General features: G+C 39.1%; 1 protein-coding gene across 4 annotated transcripts in view; it reads right to left on the reverse strand.

The window, feature by feature from the left end:
- The window catches only part of LOC5573862 (sodium/potassium-transporting ATPase subunit beta-2), a 79,903-nt gene extending 62,098 nt beyond the window's left edge, over window positions 1-17,805 (reverse strand). The window contains exon 1 of one of the 4 annotated variants that reach the window (XM_001654843.2): window positions 17,222-17,805. The gene's annotated coding sequence lies outside the window, so the exon portion shown is untranslated. Of the gene's footprint in view, window positions 1-238; window positions 387-17,221 lie in introns of those variants that run through there. The other 3 variants (XM_021845584.1, XM_021845583.1, XM_021845582.1) reach the window with 3 other exon arrangements.
- Between the last annotated feature and the right edge of the window lie 8,675 nt (window positions 17,806-26,480).

A 26,480-nucleotide genomic window follows, 5' to 3' on the forward strand; every position in this document is an offset into this window, starting at 1 on the left:
CAGTGAACATTTTTTACCACATTCTCACTTTTCCAAATGTCCTTATTGATACCAGCAGCACCAAAATCACAGTTCAAATTATCCTTTGCACTTCCAAATCACGCTACGAAAAGTGACCACTGTCCTTGTATTCACGTGCTTCTTCAAATCCTTAATCACTTAATGAGTCCTCAAGTCTCTTCCAACTATATTCACATTCACAGCAGGATCTTCACTTCCCATAGGAAAAAAAACTCACATCCAAATAGGTCTCCAGCACACAGATCCTACAAAGCTGTCCGCTCTTCAGCACAGCACGACACGAACTCCGCCGTGCAAGCAATCGGTCCTGTGTCCTGAGTCTCGTTTCTTTCACGACGACGTCTACAATGTAGCTCTCCAAGAAGACGACGACGATTTGCGGCCGTTACGAAACGGAACGCGTGCTGCGGTTCCACACTCTGAGCGGGTGATATCGCGCGCTCTCGTTCGAACAACGAATGCAATAATCTCACGGGAACGAGCAAAAAATAGGGGAGCCCAATGAAACTCCCCACTCTCTGGACTGGACTGTGTGTGGTGGAGACTTCCGAGCGTAAGAGAGTTCGATTTTTCCAATACACTTCCGTGCAAAAGTTTGGGGTCGCCCGCTTACAAACATACGAATGTGTTTTGTGCATATCTCTCGATGGTTCATTGAAAAGGCAATGAGTTAATCTTACTTCGTAGATATTTCGACAATTTTTTTTCGAAATTTGTTCAAACAAATGTTTTGCTTAAAGTTGTGTCACTTTGCAAAAAAAACTCTGAAGAACATGGTCAATTTTTGATAAAATGATCATTATTTTAAATCAATGCATCATTAGAATCGTATCCCTAGAAACATTAGTAGTTGTATAACAGCTCATTCAGCTGGAATACACTTAACGGTGGTTTGTTTACTCTTATTCCACTAAAATGTTTGTTGGAAATCTTTTATTCTTCCAATATGACTTACAAAATTTAGGCACACCAATCTGAAAACTCTTCAAAATTAATAAAACAGCCATTCAAGTCATCGTGCAGAAGTTTGGGGTCATCTGCAACACGTGAAGATCATTTCTGTTAGTATCTATATAATTTTACGTTTAATTTCGATAGCCTATGGCTTTTTACAACGGAAATATGAGTGCATATATAGGGTAATTTACGAATTTGGCATCATTCAAGTATTATCGGTAACCAAAATTGAAACGATAAATTCACTGTCTTTTTAGATCAAAATACTCCAATAAAAACATGGACATGATTCTTTGTTATGTTATGCTTCATTCTTATACATTTTTCAAGACTGAACAAAAATTCGAGTTGTCAATAATTGAAATAAATACGGCTCAAAACGCTATTGATTACGAGTTGCCGATAATAGTACAACAGATTAACCCGCACTTCCTATGGGAAAGACAGTCGAAAGAAAATGGGGCTGCCGACAATAGACACACCGACATGAGAAGTTCGAAGCATTGTACAAATGTTTTCATAAAGCTTTTGACAATTCTGGCTGTTTGAATCGATAGAGGACTAGGTAGAGCACAAATGTGTGCAGACAGGCATATAATTTGTTTGCGTATGTCCGGGAAAATTACAAAAAAAATGCTATGAAATTCCGTGTTTTTATTATGTTCCATAGTTACCAAGTACAAACTTCTGCACGTAATACCGAACTGACAGGTGATCCCAAATATTGCACATTGGCGTATCCATCTGGGCATACATTTGTAACAATTAAATTGTTACAAAATGTTAAAACAGTCAACTCTTCATAACTCCAAAACAAACTTTTACTATGGTTCTTTTCCTCGATATCGAGTTACGAAATATCGAGTTAGAATAAGTTGACTGTATTTGTTTGATGTTCTCAACGATTGTTTTTAGCATTCCTATTTATATAAAACTCGAGGTCCCACGTAAACTTCGTCTTACCATCAAGTAGGCTGTACCCATACAAAATTACACATTGATGTTCTACCATTTGCCCGATTATTCCTTTCTCAAACTTTATCCTCACACTATCGCATCGCATCCCTTTGTCGAGTGCAACAGACGGATTTCACGCCAACTCGACACGCGATTGGCAGCACCCCTTCAGAATTCAATGAAACTTTCTGGATGTCAAAAGTATGTGAAACTAAGATACTTTGCATATTTTGTTTTTTTCAAAATCGATCTAGACTAACATTTGGAAAGGGTCAAAGTTTTTTTACTTTTTTCTATAAACCCGTATAACTCAAAAACGGTAAGACCTACAAAAAAGTGTTGTATGGGGGACTGTCGTGAAATTTCCTGACGTTTTTGAAAAAAAATTGAAAAAATAAAAAAAAAACATTTTCTACACCGAAAAAAAAATGATTCAAAACTTTAAAGTCGATTTAAAAAACGGCCACTTCAGATTTTGGTCATCCTTAAGCAAAAAGTTTCGTAATTAAATTTACTAAAAGTCATCCATACATTGCAAATTGGGCATATTTTAGAGAAAAAAGTTTTTCTAACATCGATTTTTTAAAGTCCAAAATGAATTTTTCATTTTATTTTTATTTCGCTTTAAATAGTCTAGTATGATCATATTTTCAAGTGATAAATGAGTTTTAATCATAAAATAGATCATATTTGTTTTATTGGGAGTTGTTAAAAGAAATAGAACGGAATTAAACAGAGTTTTTTTTTTAATTGAATTCAATTGATCTCGCACCAAACCACTTATGAGAAAATCAACTCCGTCTAACAATCCGATGGGTTTTTATGGTTGGAAAGATATCACAATAATATTTACATAAATAAATTAAAACGAATATTTTGCTATTCCGAATAGTTGGAGCACGATTTCCCTGAAACCTCCATAAACGCCTGGATCAGTCTGACTTAACACCGACCATATATAGATTGTGTGTGTATACATTTTATGGATGATTCTAAGAGTCCATCTTAAAATCAGACTTCCGCCCATGATCTTCTCATAAACCATTCATAGAATTTGGAATTGGCAGATAAAAAAAATATATCACGGGAATTACTCTTGTGTTTGATTTTCTCAAAAATAATCTTCAGCATTTAGTTTTATAAATTAATTGCATCCCAATTGATTTCTTGAAGAATATTTTGAGTGCCCCATTTTCTGCCAAAGATCTTACCAGAAATCATTCAAAGGTTTTGTCAACAGTTCGCAATATATCTTTAGAGGAATATTCAAAAAAATTCAAATCGTCAAATAATTTGACAAGTTTCACATATTATCCAATAATTCCATCTGTATTAACCTTTCGTCTGTGCCTTGTGGAAACTTCACCGAATATGGATAAATTTTGTTTTTTTTCTGCTGTTTTGGAAAGATATTTTAAAAGATTTTCATGATTCATTACGGGGAGGGGTTATTGTGAAAATGGTAGAACAACGTGAAATTTGGAAACTTTGGACGCTTATACAGTCATTTCTCCCTTACTCGATATTGAAGGGACCATCGAGTTAGGGAGATATCGAGTTACAGAACACAAAACCAGTGCAACTGCGATCCAAGGGACCATCGAGTAAGCCATGAAAACCAACTTTTACTATGGACCGATGCACGAGTTCACCATTTGACGTATGAGCGGTGCCGTGTTATTTACGTGACCATGGCAACGAATGAATTCGGCACCGCTCAAACGTCAAATTAGTGAACTCGTGCATTGGTCCATGGTTCTCTAACTCGATATCGAGATACGGAATATCGAGTAAGGGAGAGTTAACTGTATATCAGAAACAGTTTTATATAAAACTTCACTTTCTTCAATGAAGATTTACAACAGGAGAAGGGCTACTATATTGCACGTTGTTTAGTTGGGAATTACGTCGCAAGATGGTGCTATCTCTGAAAAAAATATTTTTTGATCCTCCGAAATCTGAAATTTTAGAAAAATATATTTCAAGATAGGATGCAATACTTAGGCTCTAGGCATGGGAGTTTTCTCGGCCGAATTGTCTAAACCTTTGCAATAAAAAGCACTTTAATACGACGCATATAATACGCATAATATGCATATATGCTCAGTAGATTTCAGAAAACCTACTGCCGAAGTAAATCAAAAGTGCCAAGAATAAACAAAAAACTCGGGGAAACGCACCAACGTATGTTAAAAAATCACAAATCGATTATTCAACAAAACAAAAATGACAGCCCTTCAGTGTGCTCTCGAGTCATATTGTCCCAGAAAATAGACGAAAGGTTAATAACTCCTGGTTTTTTTTTTCTCTTCGGAGTTCTTTGGATCCCTTCAACGAGTCAACAACAATACCTCAAGGTATTTTTTGAAAGCATCTTAGGATTCCACCAGATTTTTTTTAAATACATGGCTTTACTTCAAGAACTATTTCAAGAGATCTAGCAAAAAGTTTAAACCCATAACTTTGCTCTATTAGTTATTTACTTGTTGTACTTTTCTTTTTCTTTAAGGATGAGTTATTTTTTTCGGGGACTTTTCAAAAACTTCCCTGAATATTCATGAAGAGGATTCGGAGTATGGCAAGAATTTCTACGGAAAACTAATTTAAGCAATTAACCAGAAGTTCTTCAATCGTTATAATTTGATTCCAGACAGGAATCACATCAAAAAGGTAGCACATTGATTGGTCCAAGAATTTATTCTGCGATTATGCAAGAAAAAAGTCTTATGATTTTTCTTCAAATTCCTTTAAAAATTCAAACAGATATTCCTCCAAATATGCATGAGGAATGAAAACTCGTCTGCAGAATTCGAAGGAAATTTTTCAACATATTGCTTCTTAAGTTCCATAAATTTCTGCAAGGAATTTTTGGATCAACTCCTGGAGAAATCTTTGGATGAATTTCTTGAGTATTTTTAAGAAATAATTCCTGGATGATTTTTTTCTTGGAAAAAGTTAAGTAGAAATCTGCATATGTAATTCTAAAAGATTTCTTCCAAATTATTCCTAAATCCCTTTAACAAAAGGTCATATGAAATTAATTGTTACTGATCTGGAGGAAAAAGTGGAGAAATTTTTAAATCAATCTCTGTAGGAATGTTGGTGCTCTGAAAGAAATTCTAAAATTCTTAGTGCTAACTTTTAAAGAATCATAGAAGGTAAGCCATGAAGAATTTCTGTGAGAAATACTAAGAGAATTTATAAAATTTTTCTCAGGGATATCTCTGAAACTAACAAGGGAAGGTCACGATGGTGTTACACGGGGTTTTCAACCGGACTATTTCTGTTAGATTCTACATGTCGAAATATGAAAAACACCAAAGCCTTTCGGGTGATGGACCAGTGGTGTAGCCAGGAGGGGCTCTGAAAGGGTCGATTTTGTACGAATATAATATTATTGAGCAAATTGAAAATTTGCCAAAAAGATTTTTCTCAGTTTTTATTACGATAGTCGTAAACATAATTGACATTGATGTTTATTTTTAATGTATTTTTATGGCATAGTCGTAACTAGCATGGAATATGGACACCAAAACAAATTGGGATTTATTAGAATAGTATACCAAGAACAAACCCATCCCGATTACGCCTATGGCATGGAAAAAATACATCTTAAACATATATTAATGTCAGTTCTGTTCTCTACCATCCTAATAAACTCTGAAAAAATATTTTTGTCGAATTTTCAGTTAGCTCAATAATATTCTATACGCACAAAATTGCACCTTTTAGAGCCCCTCCTGGCTACACCACTGGCTTATCACCCGAAAGGCTTTGGGGTTTATCATATTTCGACATGTAGAATCTAACAGAAATAGTCCGATTGAAAACCCCGTGTAACACCATCGTGACCTTCCCTTGTAAGCATAATGGACGCATTAAGCAAAAACCTATTTTTAGACCACAAAATGTCGATATATTTCAGTTACCCTTAGCTAGTTTACAAGCTTGACGACGTGCTACATTCATTCATTACGAACAAAATCATATCGAATGTCATAAAATCGAGATTAAAAAATGAGTCGAAAACAAGGATGGTAAAAAGTTATCGGGGCAAAATGAATATTTTAGTGGAATTTAGTGCTATGTTGAACGTCACCCCCACGCTCATACTAGTGAAAAAAAAAACTTCTCTACACAATTAAATTATTTTACCGGAATCCGTGAATTTCACCGTAATCTCAACAGCTTAAAAGTAGGGTTAATTTTTAGTATTCTGTAAAATTTCATAACGAATTACGGAGTTTTCAGTTACCGAACTGTTCAGCTGTTGAGATTACGGTGAAACTAACGGATTCTGGTTGTAGGTTCATTATTTTGCTCGAAAATTTATTTGTTCCATTATCTCGCTTATATTTCAATTTGATTCTGAGAAAAACTTTAAATCAAATTCCAAAAACTTTCATACTAGCAAATAGTTCATATGGCAGCAAGCCGTGCGTGCGAGTGACTGTGTTTAAAACTTTCTGTTGCTTTTATCCTGGTTCCGTGATTTGTTTTTTCAATTCGGACGGAGAAACATTGAAACGGCTGATGGCGCTATGCCACCCGGCTAATGATTTGTAAAAGAGGTTGTGAAGTGACAACAGTGGATTACTATTCGCTTGACGCTTCTTATTCAATAAAACAAGTGTTAAGGCCGCACGGGACGTCATCATAATCACCCTATCCATTTCAAGAAGCAAATCCCAAGAACCACTCCATATATCGATGCGAAAATGAATCACTATGATTCTATATATGTAGTGCACAACCCAATACATTTTCAGCTTCATCGGTTCACTAAAACTCGAGATTTGCTTTCACAAAGTTTTGATGATTATTGCTAGAGTGAGACGAAAGATAGGGAAAATAACACGGTCTCCAGCCAGAATTTTCCAGCCACGCCACGAGGGAAAAATACCTGTGTTCCATACCTGGAAAGGAGCAAACAAAAGTAGTGTGCAATAACATTTTTGCCACGCCTGATGAGTTTATTAATTTTTAGCAACGCCACTTCCAACAATTTCACTCACTTGAATGAAACGGTTGGTACGGTTGTCCCCGCTTCTTCTCTCATAAAATTGAAAAAAATTGTCTATCATGTTATTCATACGTGAATGATCTGATCGACGTGAATTTTTATATTATCTTAAAATCCATGTCTGCCCCCGCATTCACACAACACGCATGACTTTTATCGTTCGTGGAAGATAATGAGTCACGATAGAGAAAAAAAGACAGACTTGCTTGTTGCTGATCACTGTGTGTCACCCGTGTCATCACGTGTTACATTCGCTGACACTCTCTCATTCGGGTCAAGAAACATAAGCGATTGTGTTTTATTTTATGTACAATGTTGGCGACCAAAGAGGGAACCAATAGAATATAAGTAAGTTGCTTAGACCTGAATTACCAGCATACAAGGAAGGTGAAACATCTCGGAATCCAAAGATGGCCGACTTGTGTCCCAACTCAAGTTTTCAAAAGCACTAAACTAGAGAAATAGAGCTTTCTGCTAGTGCACAAAACCAAAATAAAAAGTGCACTATTATTATAATATATAATTATAATAATATATTATAATAATAATTATTGGATGCTTTCTTCGCAAGATTTGTGCCTCTGAAGTTTTAATGAAATTCTAGAAGTTGATTGCAAACTGTTTCACCTTAAGCAAAACATAATTCTCCCGGGTGGCTCGATATCGTTGTCGTCTATGAGAGGCTCTCGGAATATGGCTCGATTGGCTTAGTCGGATCAAAACCCGAACTCTGGTGAAATTTATTAACAAATCCTAGAATAATTGCCTGCAGATATGAAATAACTAGGAGATATTTCAATAAAAAGTTGGATTAATAAATCTTGATACGTGAAAACACAATGATAGTAGTTCTGAATCAATCCTTATAGGAACTCCGAGTGTAATTCCTGAAAGAGGAAAATGTTGATGGTATCTTTGCAACAAATATTAGTATACAACTCAAGATCTCATGCATTGTGCTTTCAAAACAATAAGTTTGATATAATATATTTAGGAGTTTTTGTAAGATCCACTTGAAGAATACAAATTACCCAGAGGGGAAAAACATCTACAGGAATCTGTGGACATTTCATGGGGGTTAATATGTTGGATTCCTAGAGGAAAGAATGTTTTAGAAACCTGGAGAAATGCATGACTTACACCTTCGTGTAATTAGTCTTAGGGAATTCTTAGACGAACTGTGTGAAATCCTTATATTACGTTTTAATAACTGAATGGTAGAGCTCAATCTACAGTACTCTTTCTCCAAACTGAAATTTTCGAAGGCATTGAATTTGTTACACAGCCATTAAATTAAACCAAGTATGTTTCAGATGCTCACTGTAGAACAAAAAGATAATAGATGTCCATCATAGTTTAACGTTTCATGCAAAAATGGGTACAGAGGTTGTGTATAATAATCGTTTTGCATGAAATTTGCGGATGAACTTTTCAAGTCACCTGCCCTTTTCCACCTGTTGAAAATCCTCGGTACACCCATCTTTTGCACGATGTCTCGAATGATTAGATTATGAATTCAAAATAGTTTTCAGATTTTTCCGCCGACATTTTGCAAGTTCTTTTGAAGGAATATATGATTCCGGTTTTAGTTCAGCAATAATTGTAAATTTTGGCCGATCCAATGCTGAGAAAATTAGCCAAGTTTTCCCAGTGCAATTTTATGAAAATAACACAAACCAAGTAAAAATTTGGCGCAAAATAAAAAAAAGTTGATCAAAGTACCTAAGATATGAGATTAACTCATTGCGTTTTGAATTAGCTATGCATTGTTTCAATTTGTCAAGGTAACGCAGGGATATGAAAAAAAAAAAACAATTGTGTGTGCTTTTCAGGAGGTGACCCCAAACTTCTACACGGCGGTGCATGTACTGCACACTAACTCTGCATATGTTGGGTTGGGAGGCACTGTGGGTGGTTAGTATGGGGAGCAATCGGTCAAAAGCGGAACGCGTGAAGAGGTGTAATAAATTTGCGATTTTTTTCTTTTTTTTCTCGCGAGGAAATCGATTCGGTATCATTACCGAGCGCCGTAAGGGATGGGGATGGCCTGGCCATGGATGATGGAAAAATAGCTCTGGCTGATCCAATTAGATCAGCAACTATGGATGCACGGGAGGGTTAGCCGCTGTGGCGCCGGCAATAATTTTCAATATTCAAGGAATATAATTTACATAACAAATTTGATTTTAAATTTAAAAACTGTATTAAGGTGAAGATGAATGGAAGCCAAACCTCAAATTTTCATGAGCACATATCTGGAGAACCAAACAACCGTTTAAGCTGAAAACTTAATCGATTGGTAACTAGCTGGTGGTGACCAAACCATTAAGTTTTCAGTTCAAACGGGTGTTCGGTTCTCTAGATTTGTGCTCTTGAAAATTTGAGGTTTGGCTTCGATTAATCTTCAACTTAATAACAATTTTTTGGAATAGTTTTTAAGCTAGTTACTTGATGTATTATTAGCTAAAGCTGATTATTTGGGAAATAATATGATAGCCTTTTCGACAAAGTTGTTTATTAACTCAAGAGCTATAAATGATTCAAAATTCTGCTACCAGGTAGTGCCAGTGAGCATTAAACTTTTGTTTTGCATATATTTCAGGAGCCGTTCTTAGCAGAGTTGTATAGTAGCTCAAGTGCTATATTTATACTCACGGTTATGCCCTCAGGTGGCACTAGAATGAAATCTTTCTTTTGGGAATGCAGACAAACCTCCATGAGTCGATATCTGAAGGGACCATCGACTCATGGAACTATCGGGTCATGGAACACAAATTGTGGGGACCATCATAGCAGCCAGGATATTTTGTTCCGAGTATGTCCATAAGCCGATAAAACATCGACTTATTGGGGTTTCACTGTATCTCAGGATCTTGATCACTTAGAAATATAACTCTATTTCGCATTTGCATGCAAAATTTTTTGCTCACTTACTGAACAACTTTGCAGGAGACGCCAATCTCCGAATCGGTCAGGACCCTGAGATATATGTAAAACGAAAGTTTCATGCTCACTAGCGTCCTCACGCCATGTCTGAATCAGCAGATTATAAAAGTCGAATGTACAACGATTTTTTTTCTCGCTAAAGATCAGTTTTAGGTCCATATTTTCATAATCGGAAGGTTTTAAAATATTCTATCGGTGAATTTTTTTTTCCATATATTTTGTATGGGCAGATTTCGATCAGAAAACGGGGTTTTATAGGTTTTAGTATGAAAAATAGCTTTAAAATGGAAACAATCGAAATTTCGTCGATAGAATATTTTATACGCACTTCAAATACTAATCTCTAGTGAGGAAAAATCCAATGTACATTCGATTTTTATAATCTCCTGGTTCAGACATAGCGTGGTCTTCTAATGTCAAAATCTCGAATCTCTCGGTTAGATTAGTGATAGACCTTAAGTTACTGAACAACTTTGCCGAAAACAACATCTTTCTAGGTGGACAGGCTCCTGAGATAACTGCAAAACAAAAGTAATAGCTTCATGCCCAATGAGGTAGCTTCAGAAAGCGCCTACCTCCTGAACAAGTTTACTGAAGAAGCTTAGTTTCGAAATTATCTGGATTTTTAGATACAGTCAACTCTCCCTTACTCGATATTTCCCCCAACTCGATGGAATGCGCTGTCCCTTCAATCTTGCATACTTTGATTCTTCTGTAAGTCAATACCTCTCTAACTCGATGTTCCCGAACTCGATGCGATCTGTTTCAGTTTCACTATTTTGAATGTACATTATCAATAAAAAGAAAATTTCTGGGGCTGTCAAAGTGAAAAAAGTGAAACACATCTCAATTAAATGTTTTTACATTAATAATTTCAAATTCAAAACACAAATCCGATACGATTTCCAACAGGTATTATGATATGACTATGAGATTATGTTATACTATAGTTAGTAGTTAACCTTTACGTTACCGGCCTCCGACAAGGCATTTTCAAATAGCTGCCATTTCGTCAATTCCCATTCGATTTTTTTAAAACCACCGTCAGTTTACTTTAAAAAGGTTTCAGTTATTTGTCATGAATGGAGAAAGCTGAATTCGGAACCATGCCGGAGATGTTCCGGATTGGACTGGGGTCACGAGGGTGCCAAATTGGGGGAATGTGATTATTTTTTTATTTATTGCAGTTACAACACTGAAGTTTTTATGTGAAATATAAGATAATGATATATTGTCATCATTTCAACATAATTCTATCGCGCGACTTCTCAATCTTCATGAACTCGGGAGAACATGTCAATAAACGAAGAAAAACACGAGAACATGTCTCGAATTCACGAAGATTGATACGTCGCACGGTATGTTTCCGACAAAAAACAGAAATGTCCTCAAAGAGGCCCAGGCGGAACCTGTGTCAGGTGCTGTGGAGTGGCCACATCTATGGACATTTAGTTTATTCTTCCTTTATTGACATGTTCTTCTGAATTCAAGAAGATTGAGACGTCGCACGGTATGTTTTAGACATAAAACGGAAATGTCCCCAAAGAGAACCTCGTGGAACCTGTGCCAGGAGATCTGGAGTGGCCACATCCGTTTTTACCGGGGTTTTTCTTCTTTATTGACAAGTTCTCTCGAATTCATGAAGATTGATACGTCGCACGGTATGCTTCCGACAAAAAACGGAAATGTCCTCAAAGAGGCCCTGGCGAGACCTGTATCAGGTGATCTGGAGTGGCCAAATCTATTGAAATTTAGTTTATTTTTCCTTTATTGACACGTTCTCCCAAATTCATGAAGATTGAGACGTCGCACGGTATGTTTTGTACATGAAACGGAAATGTTCCCAAACAGGCCCTGGCAGAACCGGCTACGATGCTCCGGAACGGTCCACTTATTCAAATTATGGTGAAATGACAATCGATCACTATCTCACGTTTTACATAAAAACTTTAGGGTTGTTGCTGAAATAAACAAAATAATAATCACATTTCCCAATTTGGCACCCTCGTGACCTCAGTACAATCCGGAATATCTCCGGCATGGTTCTGAATTCAGCATTTTCCATTTATGACAAATAACTGAAACCTTTTTAAAGTAAACTGAGGGAAGTTTCAAAAAAATCGAATGGAAATTGACGAAATGGCAGCTGTTTGAAAATGCCTTGTCGGAGGCCGGTAACGTAAAGGTTAATTCCATACGATTTTTATCTTAATTTTTCAGTTTCAATAAGAATCCTGCTATTCGCTATCGAAAACCCTCACGATTATAGCATGAACTGTAAAACTCATCTCGGATTCTTCTTCTTCTTCTTCTTTTTGGTAATACGTCCTTACTGGAACAGAGCTTGCGTCTCAGCTTAGTGTTCAATGAGAACTTCCATAGTTATTAACTGAGAGTTTTCTTTGTCAAAGTTGCCATTTTCGAATTTGTAGGGAGCCGGAAAGAGATGGGCAAAAAGATCCGGATCACTTAAAAGAACGAGCGATCCGTGGCTCTTTTTTGGCGAGAGTCGGTTCATTTGATCAGCATGGATCAGACAAAAAGTGACCCGAAAAAGGACGAACCTCCTTCGTTCGTTACGTGCCTTGCTTTGCGCGCCACGCTACAAAGGCAAGCACATTTATCTGCTGCTCTGTGCTCTCAGCATAGACAGACAATGCTGCCCCGCCCACTTGCATATAGACAGATGTAAGATAGTGAACAAGTACTCACTGTAATGGCAGAGCACATTTTTGGTTCGGGTAGGAGAAATCAGCCAAGTAGGTATGTCGTGAGTTCTGGGGAAGAATGAGAGAGCGAAAGATACGACGCATGTCGCGCAACAGGAAGTGAACCGCTTTTTTTCGTTCGCTCGGTTCAGTTCGCTCTTTCTTTGAAAGCCACTGAGCCACTGAACCGTTCAAAAGATCCGGGTCAATAAACTGAGTGTTTCGGATTGGATCCGTTAACTAAAATGAGCCGTTTTTCCCATCTCTAATATTAAGCCGAGAAAACAGGCCTTCCTTAGCCGAATGGTTAGAATCCGCGGCTATAAAGCAGAGCCATGCTAAAGGGGTCTAGGTTCGATTCCCGGTCGGTCCAGGATCTTTTCGTAATGGAAATTTTCTTTGACTTCCCTAGAGAGGTATAGGCATACATTGTGGATACAGTCAAATTCGATTATAAATTTTTTTGGGGGTTTACGGATATTTTATTTTTATAAACTTTCCTATGCTTAGTGTTTCCGGCTAATTTTGTACCAAGGGCCCCTGTTAAGAGATCTGACCCTGGCCTCCCGAAGTTCAAATCCGGCATTAGTGGACTTGCTCTACTCCATTATAAATGACATCTCATCTCAAATGCGTTGTAATTATTTGACTTAAATAATCAGGTACATAGTACCCAAACACCATCAGACAGAGCTTCTTTGGACACTCACACTTTGGATCTGTTTGCAACATATATATTTATCTGAGCAACTTTGTGTTTTCAGCGCTTTTATCAACCAATATATGCTTACAACCATATTTAAATTTTACGGCTTTTATTTTGCTACAAAGTGTTGGTTTGTATATTTTACAACACAAAAAAATTGAATAAACATAAAACATATATATTTCAAAACGTATCAATAGCAATCAATCAAATATTTTTGAGGTCATTTTTATATGAATCTGCAGTACAAAATAACTGCTTTCTTGAACTGCTATATATAAACTACTTTCACGCCAACTAAAAACTGTTGAGAACAAAAAAAATCTTATAAAACAAAGTTTTTAGTTTTGCAAAATAATACCCATTCTGATACCTACTTCAAAGATTGTGCTTTTTATGAAAATTACTTCTAAGTTAAAGGAAATAAAGTAGTCCTTCTACATAACGTACATATAACAGGAAAAATCAGAATTATTGTGTTTGTACATAAATATTTAATCATCGCAGTATATAGCGGTTACATCATTCGTTTGTGTTATCTTAAACAATCAAACAATTCCCTTTAAAAGGTATTAAAGTTGAAATAAAAGCTCCAAACTAAAAATGTTGAATAGTACGTTTCGATGAGAAGCTTTATAGCAATATGTGTATTTTTCGAGTTTTAAAACGTTCTAAATTATGTTGACAATAAAACACGTGTGAAACTATCACAATGGATGATCATCTATAGTATCAGTTTGAAATTGATGAAAAAAAAACATTTCAATTTCAAATTGTATTGCTTTCTAAAAATATCCAAAATAACCTCCGTTTTGTCTTGAATGGCACATTTTTTCGCTATTCATGCTTTTTTTTTATTTGTTGATGGATTTGACTCATATTTTGCACATTCGTTACGTACGTACCGTTTTGACTCATATTCCGTACACATAGGACCATATAATATTCGTATTCAAATGAATAATTTTGCGTATAAATTGATTTGAGCTAGTTTTACTGACCTTGAACTACAGAATCTTTCCAACTTTCAAAGTATAAAATATTTTTAAAGGCTTTAAAATTGAATTGCAATTTACTGCCATTTTCTTGTATATTGGAACATTTCAACCAAATCGCCATACAAAAATCTAGTGTTTGGAATATGAATCTGTTCGGAATTTGGGACAGACGATATACAACTGAGATATAGGGTAAATCGGTATAATGCGCCCCAACCGGGCAATACGCCCCATTTCATTTTCAAGAGATTGAGGCTTCCTTAACACGTAAATAAGATTACATATCTTAAATATCCACCAAAAAATAATGTTGCTCATATTAGATCTTTGGGAAGCATGAAAAACTAAAAGATATTTAAAAAATATCGAAAATCAGCTTTTTGGCGTTAAATTTCTAAACCGATAGGCAAGCCTCGTTGTGAATGAAGCCCTTCCTTTACTATTGTATTTATTACAAAAACTTTTACCGGAAGACGACTCCTAATGGACCCTTTTAAACTTAGCAAGTGGTGGAATTTGTCTTGGATCATTTGTTCAACGCTGTGGAACGTTTTTCTGAGGGAGGGGCATATTGCCCGGTTTGTTTGGAAACTTAAAAATTTAGACCGTTTACAAACAACGTCTTGTACTATTTTTAGAAGCTACCTGGCAAGAGAATGTTGTATGCAGAGCATGACCAACTTACAACATAACACCTAGACATCAAAAACGATAGAAGTAATGCATTTGCTACTGCGATAGAGTGGTGTTTCCTTAAGGGGGGCGTATTATACCTGTTTACCCTATGCAAGAATTCTACGAAATCTACTCATATAAGGTATTGCTGTGTGCATTTGAAATGCAAATATCAAATGCGGGAACACCAAATGCGGTAAGATTTTCAACAAGGAAGGCGACGTCAAAATTTGATTTTCTTTGCTAGGTTGGCGGTGATATGCATCACGGTTGCTAAGTATCCTTTGGTTACTTTGTGTTACCGCATTTGAAGCTCAGTTCGACTGGATTTGCACGTCAAACGCAAACAGCAATACCCCGGGCAAGTGAGGTCTAACTTACCCCAAGATATCTAAATACCCGGGGTAAGTGGGACAGATTGAAACAAGCACCAGAATTAAAACTTTTCCTACACCTTTCAAACAATTTCTTAAAGAGTAGCATTAAAACATTCAAACGAATGATTTTCATCGAAAAAAATCAATCTTATATTACATAATTGTTGAAAAAGGTGAAGAAATAACATTTTTTCCGAAAACTTTTCATTTTTATTTTTGATATACGAATCTAAAATTGAGCGTAGAAATAAAATTTAAAATTCATCATGAGAACGATAACTTTTTTATTTTTATTGGACTTTATTTGCTATTTATACAAAATTCAATAGTTGCGTTAAACAATTCCATCACATTAAGTGGCTTTCCGCCATGCATAACAATAATTACAGAACATATTCATAAATTTGTCAATTATTGAAAGTTTACTTGTTGCATTTCGATTGATAACTTATAATTAATATGTATTTTGAACATGTTTAATACCTCTTTACGCTCTTTGTGAGAAATTTTCAGTTTAAATTAAATACGATGTGACATATTATTAAATGTAGGGTGTCTTCCTAAAACGTTACGTAGTTAATGGTTGACCCTTTATGTACATCAAATATGTACTCAAAATAAAATATCTATGATTTATCAATCCTATTATTGCAACGGTTGACTTACTGATGTGGTTTTACGCACGAAACTGGATGTGTCCCACTTGTCCCGTTTAGTGAAGCAACTGCGTCTAATGGCTCATTTTACATCTGTCTTCTAAGAATTTCACAATTCCGAAAATTTTGGATCAAATGCATGCACACACCAGCAAATATGTTTTATTAAAACCTTAAATTTTACTATTCTTCATTTTAGTTTTTGCAGTTGTAACTAAATTGCTTTGGTCATTTTTTGATGAAAAATATGATGAAAAATAATATGTAAGCATAATTAACTGACAAATCTTCAACTATTTGTTTATCTTATTTCCATTGTTGTTGTGACTAAACCTGTTAGCACACATGGTTATTAATTTTGAAATTTTACAAATATCATGTCAATGAATCAAAAAGTTATCTCATAGATTTGTCAAACGTTTATACAGCTATTAGGATTACCGAATTCTTTGTTAAATCGAGCAATTTGTGTGTTCTCTAGGGTGACAGTTCTTATTGCAACTATATTTTGAGTAAGTACTTACATCTAAAGTCTAATGAATCAAAAAGCAGTTCATGATATCACCACTTTTATCGTACAGTTTCTTTTTGTCAATGGCTTTCAAAATAGGGCCTTAGAACACGAGTTAAAAATTTGTTGTTGATTGATAAGCTATGAACAATCACTGACTATATACAAGGATAAACCTAGTTCCGTTAAATGTTTAAACTCATTTCTTGAAAAAATAATTTTCGAAACATACCTACAACCTGTCAGCAGTTGCTAGCTAGATGACATTTTCACCAATCGATACCGGACCGATCCTCTTGTTGACACCGCAAAAGTTGCATCGAATTGCATTCATTCTCTCTTTTGACCACTCTCATCTCACCACAAATCCCACAGTTTGCCTTCGTCGCGTGCTTGCAACTGGAAATCACCCACAATGGAACGGCGCGCGAGAGTGCGAGAGAGAACCTGGAACCATTACCATTACGGGTAGCGCACATTGTAGCACATTTTGGAGAGTTGTTCACAGTTTTTTTAAACACATTTTCACATGCTCGCGGAGAGAAGAGAGGGTGTGAGGAAGCAGGGAAATGGGAGAGAGTGAAATCCCTGCTGTGAATTTTCATTACTGGCTTTTCCGACTGTTTGCGCAAAACGTATCAGGCCGCATGCGCCCCCACTTCGATCGACGCTGCAGTGATACTAACACAGTGATGCCCCCAAAGGAAGGAAGTCGATTGTAGAAGGGGTCGCCTGGTTGTCTACTTGTCCGGTCGGCCGTTTGAGTGGTCGATTGGTATGTGGGAAAAGCGTGTGTCCTCGTTCCGGATTTGCAAATTTGATTCTTTTTGCTGGGTATTTCTGCTCCTCAGTGGGAAGGTATTTTTCACGAGCACTGCTGATCCAAACTTGTTCACTTCCGCCACTTCCTTCCTGCTCGGAGTATTCGGGTGAAAATTTTGCAATGCAACTTTCCGACGTTTGTTGCTGCGACGTTTCCAACCTAAGGAAGGGTCGAAAATGGAAGATTTTTCCTGGCCTTTACTTATTGTGCCAATTGCTTTGTCTCGTTCCGTAATCGACCTCTCTTTTTTTTCAAAACCGCTAGCAGACCTTGGCGCGGAAGCTCAAAGGGATCGAAAAAACGAAAATCTTACGGTTTCTGTAGGGATTACACAAATTTTCACCAGAATCACTGTACACCACACTGAAGAGCACACAAGAAAGGACAAACGCGCTCACTATGACCACATAGAACCGACTTCTCTATGCAAGTGGAAGCTCCAAAGCTGGTCTCAATCCGTCGTCGGTGCAAAACCAGTCTCCAGGAAACTTCTCCCATCAAAAGTTTTCTCTCATCGCGACCAACTTCCAGTGAGATTTTCCAGCCCTTCAGATTGATTGTGTAACCGATTTTCCACCACCCCTTCCCAGATATTCAAGCGATGTTTCTGCCACCTCTTTGAGAAAGAAGATCGGCCGCTGGATGCTCTCGCCAACAAAATCCATTACGTCATTCCTCAGCTGTTACGCCATTAGTTGGTTGCTGAAGTGCTCTTCGCTCACGTCCTTCCTCCTGCTGCTGGAGGACAAACGGTCTCCTCCTACCATTCAGTTGGTCGGTGCATGGCGGAACTGGGAGGAGTGTCTCAAGCAAATCACCGCTTTATCATCTATGTTTGAATATTAAAACCCCTGCAACGACCCCTTTCCCCTTATCGTACCCAGTGAACGCGAGTCCCCCTTCAAACATACAAAAGCATATATTTTACGATTAATTTTCAATTCCATTGTGCTCTGTCACAGACCACTCTTGGGGAGCAACCAGCAGGGATATGTCAAAAGTCGTGTCGCTCCATAATTAAATTTTCATCACCTAGCGGTGTGTTTTCTTCTGCTTGTGATGCTTGACTCTTGAGAAAGTGCTACTTAGTCTGCAAAGGAAAAAAAATCACTGCAGGTGCTTCTCATTTCCTTTTGTCGATTCCGAGGAGTGTTATGTAATCGGCCCCAGTTCTCTTGCGTTATTTCTCATTATCAAATTGTTTTTTGTTAGTTCGTAGGGAGCAACATGTAGATATTCTAGCTAGATTATGTTCAGCGAATAGCGTAGTATTCATTTGGTGTGCAATTCACTGTCTCAGCGACGATGGGAAGTGATCAGGTTTATCGAACACTTGAAGGGCTTGTTTAATAGATAATTTAAAATTCAGAGTCAGAACTCATAAGGTACCTTGATGGATACCATTGCCGGGCGTATTGTAGAGCTACAGCTTTGTTGGTCTTGAGCGATATTTCTCCAGTTGTCCCCTCTTCCACTGCGTGCTGATAGCGTACTTATACGTGGTTCTCCACGTAGTCACCGACCTCGGGTGGTTCTCTGCTGAATATTATTTTCGCATTTCTTTCATCCGACGCTCCTACTCAGCCCACTGAAGTCTGCCGTTCAATAATATTCACATGTTTGTACATTCACATTACTCGTGGTTCATGTGTCTGCGCCACAAATGGTCTTTCTAGTTTCTCACCGTCCTCGCTTCGTTGCCATACAGAACCACATGAAATTTTTTTTTCATTTCCAACTGTATTAACGAGATTTTTAGCCTTAGGCTAGTTCATATCGGGACCAACAGCTTTACTTCCCTTGCGAAGGAAGTCATCACTATAATATTTTACGGAATTCGATCCCAGATTTTTGTTTCCATTTGCATGTTGTGCTGGTTAAGTAGTTCGTAATAGGTCCTACTCGCAGCCGCAATACTTTTGACTTGGCGGGAAACGACATTGTCACATGTCACATGTGTTCCAAAATAAGCAAACTCTCCAAAATAAGCAAACTCTTTAAACACATCTCCAACAAACACTACCTCAGGACCAACACTAGGCCTTCCTCTATCTATACCCATAATCATGTACTTCGTTGTGGTAGAATTAATGTTCAGGCCTATCCTCGCTGTTTTCCTTCTCAGATGCACTAAGGCCTCCTCCACTGACCTACGATCGATTCCAATAAAGTCGATATACTCTGCAAAGCCTAGGAGTGTATTCCAGACAACCAGAAAACACATCTTACGTCATGTGATGCTGATGTGTGCAAAGATCCCGTATAAGCTGTCGTCAAATGGCCTTATGCGTTCAAAAGGCGGATTTATGTACTTATTTTGTATGATGAAAGTTGGCTTGCAATGTGATTGCATTTATTATATTGCGGACTATTCCGTAATCTTATGCAATTTATTGCATGATAACAAAGTTGATTTGACAGCTGCTATGGGTTGATTCAACTTACTTAGTACTTGTATACGGGAAGAAGTGAAATGCACTGACGAACTTGGAAAATGGTGTTTTATGCGAGAAAAGCCGTCACTTGAAAGATTTCTGTCATCGTTTTGTGCGGGTCTGATGTTATTTATACAAATAATCGAGTTCTTACGTCAATTCTTATGCGACTTCTGGTGATATGGGATGTGACCGTATGATCATAGTGTCATTTCTCTGCACGCCAACACATTTGAGTGCAATGTTGAACAGTACATCCTTGCTTTAATCCGTCTAACAGACGTTGAAACCTCGTCTGTAAGCCGAACACTTGATTTCGATACATCTAGCATTGCACTTATTATTTATTTACTTGATGTTACATCAATTTGTATGATAAAAACTCGCTAACGATGTTACATAAATTTACTCTGTTCATGACTGTGTCCCTCCAAATCCGATTTTGACCCACGTTCTCCAGATCTTGTTGCACCTGATCAAGCTATCTCGCTCGCTGTAATTAACGCCTTCTTGTACCAACCATAGCATCTCCGATAGATTATCACCCTTATTCTTGTTTACGCCGTATCCAACTATGTCCCATATGATTTTGCTGGCGAAAATGGAAATGCGAAACGTTTTTTGATCAAAAGTGAATTCGAACATTAACAAGAAAAGGGGCATATGATCGTGCCTTCAATATACTAAGGCTAAAAATAGTAACTTTTGCAAAGATAGATCTCAGTCAACAACTTTGGAAGTGCTCTTAGAACACTATGCTGATGAGGCGGCATCCATTTATTACGTAACGCTAAAATTCGAAATTTCCGACACCCTCCGTAACGCTTTTTGTATGGAAATTTTAAAAATTTTGTATGAGTCGTAACGTTCGAATCTACCCCCTCCCCTACCCCCTTCAAGCGTTACGTAATTTGTGGATGCCGCTTAAGCAGACTGTGTTCCAGTGAGGACGTAATGCCAAGGAAAATAGAAGGAGAAGAATAAGTTTGTATACCTATCATGGGTTACAACTAATAATTTCTTTGAGTACCAGAAATCGTTAAAGTGAAGATAAATCGAAACCAAAACTCAAATTTCCAAGAGCACAAATATGGAGAACTAATCATCGGTTAAGGCTGAAAACTTAATCGATTGGTCACCACAAGCAAGTGACTAATCAAATTTTCAGCTGAAACGGATGTCTGGTTCTCCAGATTTGTGCTCTTGAAAATTTTAAGTTTGGTTTCCATTCATTTTCACCTTAAAGCCTGATTTGCTACTGAAAAGGAATCGCTAAAGAAATTTCTCGCCGATTCCTTGCAGAAATTTTCTACAGCGACTCCCATTTGCACTGACAGTTCTTTTCAATTGCGTACTACGATCAGAAAACAGCGCATTCTTGATCTATTCTTTGCAGAAATTGCCCATGCATCAAAATAGGCCGAGAAATTACTTATCAGCAGCGAATCAGGCTTTAAAAAAATATGTTTGAAATAAAGAGTTTGGTTCAAAATACGTAATTTATATGTTAAAAACGTTACTAGTCAAACTCGACCATCCGGGCATTATAGAACTTGCTTATCGGGTGAAATGGACTTTGAGAAATTAACTCTTAATACGTTTGTTCAATTAAGGCTGAAAGTAGTGGCGCATATAATACGTCTAAACAGCTTCTTTCATGATTCTTTATTTGATCTATCTTATTCAGACATTCCAAGAACATTTGGTGGTACTGGCCGGGGTACGAGTAACCTTGGGGAAGATCGGGTAACCAACCCCCGGTGGGAACTTTGGTCGTATGCTGACAGGGAAGGGGGGGTTTGCTTTTGCAAACCTGGAGCGTCTGTACTCCACGTTAGGAGCGGCTCACAACAGCGTCTGTTCCCCATGTCAGGGGCGGCTGATCATCGTCCGAGTGCCAGAGAAGGACTCTAAGCTAAACTGCGCACTATGGCCCTCCGAACATTTAGGGGGAATGGTCCTCCGGAAATCTAGGGGGTTGGTGTCAGGCCCTGCAAGCCAACCGTAAAAACACATCAGCACAGGAACGTCAACGAGAGAATACGGACCGGAACAATCGGCAAAGATCACAGCGACGAAAATGGACTAGCGATTGGAAACTCGGTACGTGGAACTGCAAATCTCTCAACTTCATTGGAAGTACTCGCATACTCTCCGATGTACTGAAGACCCGCGGTTTCGACATCGTAGCGCTGCAGGAGGTGTGCTGAACAGGAGCATTAGTGCGAACGTTTAGAGGTAATCATACCATCTACCAGAGCTGCGGCAACACACGCGAGCTGGGAACAGCTTTCATAGTGATGGGTGATATGCAAAGGCGCGTGATCGGGTGGTGGCCGATCAATGAACGAATGTGCAAGTTGAGACTCAAAGGCCGATTCTTCAACTTCAGCATAATCAACGTGCATAGCCCACACTCCGGAAGCACTGATGATGACAAGGACGCATTTTACGCGCAGCTCGAACGCGAGTACGACCGCTGCCCAAGCCACGACGTCAAGATCATCATAGGAGATTTGAACGCTCAGGTTGGCCAGGAGGAGGAGTTCAGACCGACGATTGGAAAGTTCAGCGCCCACCGGCTGAGGAACGAGAACGGCCTACGACTGATAGATTTTGCCGCCTCCAAGAACATGGCCATTCGTAGCACCTATTTCCAGCACAGCCACCCGTATCGGTACACCTGGAGATCACCTCAGCAGACAGAATCGCAAATCGACCACGTTTTGATCGATGGACGGCACTTCTCCGACATAACCGACGCCAGAACCAACATTGACTCCGACCACTACCTGGTGATGGTGAAACTGCGCCCAAAACTATCCGTCATCAACAATGTACGGTACCGACGCCCGCCCCGGTACAATCTCGAGCGGCTGAAACAACCGGATGTCGCCAATGCGTACGCGCAGCATCTTGAGGCAGCGTTGCCGGATGAGGGCGAGCTCGATAGGGCCCCTCTTGAGGACTGCTGGAGGACAGTCAAAGCAGCCATTAACGACGCTGCCGAAAGCGTTGTCGGATATGTGGAACGGAGCTCAAGAAACGATTGGTTCGACGAGGAGTGCCAGGAGGTTTTAGAGGAGAAGAATGCAGCGCGGGCTGCAATGCTGCAGCATGGTACGCGGCAAAACGTGGAACGATACAGACTGAAGCGGAAACAGCAAACCTGCCTATTCCGGGACAAAAAGCGCCGCCTGGAAGAGGTGGAATGCCAAGAGATGGAGTTGCTGTACCGTTCTCAAGAAACGCGGAAGTTCTATCAGAAGCTCAACACATCCCGCAAAGGCTTCGTGCCGCAAGCTGAGATGTGCCGGGATAAGGATGGGAGCATCTTGACGGACGGACGGACGGGTAATCGAAAGGTGGAAGCAGCACTACGATGAACACCTGAATGGCGCAGAGAACACAGGCACAGAAGGTCAGGACAGCGAAGGCGATGGCTACGTCAGCACAGCGGACAGCGGAAATCAACCAGCTCCCACGATGGGGGAAGTTAAGGATGCCATTCAACAGCTCAAGAACAACAAAGCCGCTGGCAAGGATGGTATCGGAGCCGAACTCATCAAGATGGGCCCGGACAGGTTGGCCGCTTGTCTGCATCGGCTGATAGTCAGAATCTGGGAAACGGAACAGCTACCGGAGGAGTGGAAGCAAGGCGTTATATGCCCTATTTACAAAAAGGGCGACAAACTGGAGTGTGAAAATTATCGTGCAATCACCATCCTAAACGCCGCCTATAAAGTGCTATCCCAGATTCTCTTCCGTCGTCTATCACCTATAGCAAACGAGTTCGTGGGAAGTTATCAAGCAGGTTTCATCGACGGCCGCTCGACAACGGACCAGATCTTTTCCGTGCGGCAAATCCTCCAGAATTGCCGTGAGTACCAGGTCCCTACGCACCATTTGTTCATCGATTTCAAGGCGGCATACGATAGCAACGATGGACGGTGTGCAAAACTGCGTGAAGATCTCGGGCGAACACTCCAATTCGTTCGAGTCTCGGCGGGGACTACGACAAGGCGATGGACTTTCGTGCCTGTTGTTCAATATTGCGTTTGAAGGTGTTATGCGGAGAGCCGGACTTAACAGTCGAGGCACGATTTTCACGAGATCCGGACAATTTGTTTGCTTCGCGGACGACATGGATATTATTGGGAGAAAATTTGAAACGGTGGCAGATTTGTTCACCCGCCTGAAACGCGAAGCAACAAGAGTCGGGCTATTGGTGAATGCGTCGAAAACAAAGTACATGCTGGTTGGCGGAACTGAGCGCGACAGGGCCCGCCTAGGAAGCAGTGTTACGATAGACGGGGATACCTTCGAGGTGGTGGACGAGTTCGTCTACCTCGGATCCTTGTTGACGGCTGACAACAATGTTAGTCGGGAAATACGAAGGCGCATCATCAGCGGAAGTCGTGCCTACTATGGGCTCCAGAAGAAACTGCGGTCAAGAAAGATTCACCCCCGCACCAAATGCACGATGTACAAAACGCTCATAAGACCGGTAGTCCTCTATGGGCATGAGGCGTGGACTATGCTCGAGGAGGACTTGCAAGCTCTTGGGGTTTTCGAACGCCGAGTGCTAAGGACGATCTTCGGCGGCGTGCAGGAGAACGGCGTGTGGCGTCGAAGGATGAACCACGAGCTCGCTCAACTCTACGGCGAACCCAGTATCGTGAAGGTAGCTAAAGCTGGAAGGATACGCTGGGCAGGGCATGTTGCAAGAATGCCGGACAACAACCCTGTAAAGATGGTGTTCGCCACGAATCCGGTCGGAACAAGAAGGCGTGGGGCGCAGCGAGCTAGGTGGATTGGCCAGGTACACCAGGACCTGGAGAGCGTGGGTCACAGTCGAGGATGGAGAGAAGCGGCCATGAACCGAGGGAATTGGCGAAATATTGTTGGCGAGGCTTTATCAAGATAATTGATGCAAAGCCAAATAAGTAAGTAAGTAAGAACATTTTTATTGCCACAAAACATATGATAAAATATTGTGAAGTATTGAAGTAGCTTCCCAAACTCGGATCGCTTTTTCGTTCATCTTCAAGCGAGCTTGCAACATGCTGGTGCGCCGCAAAAAACGAGTTTGGGAAGCGCGGGATTTACAGTGTGTCGATGCAAGAATACTTGAGATCCGTGAAATGATCTTTGCCTCCATCAGCGCTACAGGGGTGGTGCCCCTGAGGTTGTAATAGAAAAATTACATTAACGTCTATTTAAGATACATGAGCAAATTCAACTGATACTCAACAACAGCTATAGTAGTGCGTGATGTGGCTTTAAGTTGGATTTCTTGACCCAACCGGGTCCAGTGCTCAGCTTGGACACACTGACCAACTCTGTTCTAGAGTTGGATTTGCCTTACGATTGACTTGGTCTTAACGGACCCTAGTCATCTTTGTAGTCAATTAGTTACTCATGCTGATTTTGATTCTGATCATGTGTTATCAAAAAAAAAATCAAAAATATGATAGCTCCTGGCGATGATGGAATTTTCTACATCCTTATTAAGAAACTTCCAGAAAGTAGCTTATCATTCTTAGTTCATATATTTAACAAATGTTTTCAATTAACATATTTTCCTGACAAATGGAAAAATGCTGTTGTTCCAATTTTAAAACCACACAAAAATCCAGCAGAAGCTTCTAGCTATCGTCCATCAGTAAACTTTTTGAAAAGGTCATTTTGAACTGAATGATGGCCCACATTAACGAAAATTCAATTTTTGCCAATGAACAGTTCGGATTCCGCCATGGACATTCGACCACTCATCAACTTTTACGTGTAACAAATTTGATCCGTTCCAACAAATCTGAAGGCTATTCTACTGGTCTTGCTCTTTTAGACATAGAAAGAGCATTTGACAGTATTTAGCATGAAGGCTTGATCGTAAAATTAAAAAACTTTTATTTTCCAACATACATTGTTGAAATAATTCAAAGTTATCTGTCAAATCGTACACTTCAGGTTAATTATCTGAACTCTTGGTCTGAAAGACTTCCTATAAGAGCTGGTGTTCTCTAAGGTAGCATTGTGGGACCAATATTATACAATATTTTCACATCTGATTTACCTGAGTTACCTCAGGGATGTCAATAATCCTTGGTTGCGGATGACACAGGCCTCTCCGCCAAAGGACGAAGTCAGCGTGTCATCTATAGTCGATTGAAAAAAAGTTCGGATATTTTTTCTTCATACTTGCAAAAATGGAAGATTTCTCCTAATGTATGTATGTGTATGTAGGTAGCCACCATCCTAGATTCAGTCTTGCTCTGCATGCGGTTCCACTTAACAGTACATTCAATTTTCATTATCAATCTGAATTCAACATACCATTGTATGAAGGGCCAAAATGGGGTGTGGCGGACCTGTAAGCAGAGACACTTAAGTGAAACCCGCGGGAAATAGAGAATCTACTTCCAATGATATGATCCAACGGAAAGCATAATGAAATTTGCAATACCTGTCAAGTTCTACGGAATGGTTTGTTATAAGAAGGGCGCGTCAAATCCATTACAACTGTTGAGTAGAAGAACCCATCTACAAGGATGTTACGGTTACTTCACCCTTGACTCCGGCTGGCACTCCACTCCGTTGTCCAGCTGTAACTTCAATGATGCCCTGATGCACCCTCCCAATATCACCCAAGTTATATGATTGAAGTAAATGATTGTTATGTAATAA

Source organism: Aedes aegypti, chromosome 2, assembly GCF_002204515.2.
Source record: "Aedes aegypti strain LVP_AGWG chromosome 2, AaegL5.0 Primary Assembly, whole genome shotgun sequence".
Classification (NCBI taxonomy): domain Eukaryota; kingdom Metazoa; phylum Arthropoda; class Insecta; order Diptera; family Culicidae; genus Aedes; species Aedes aegypti.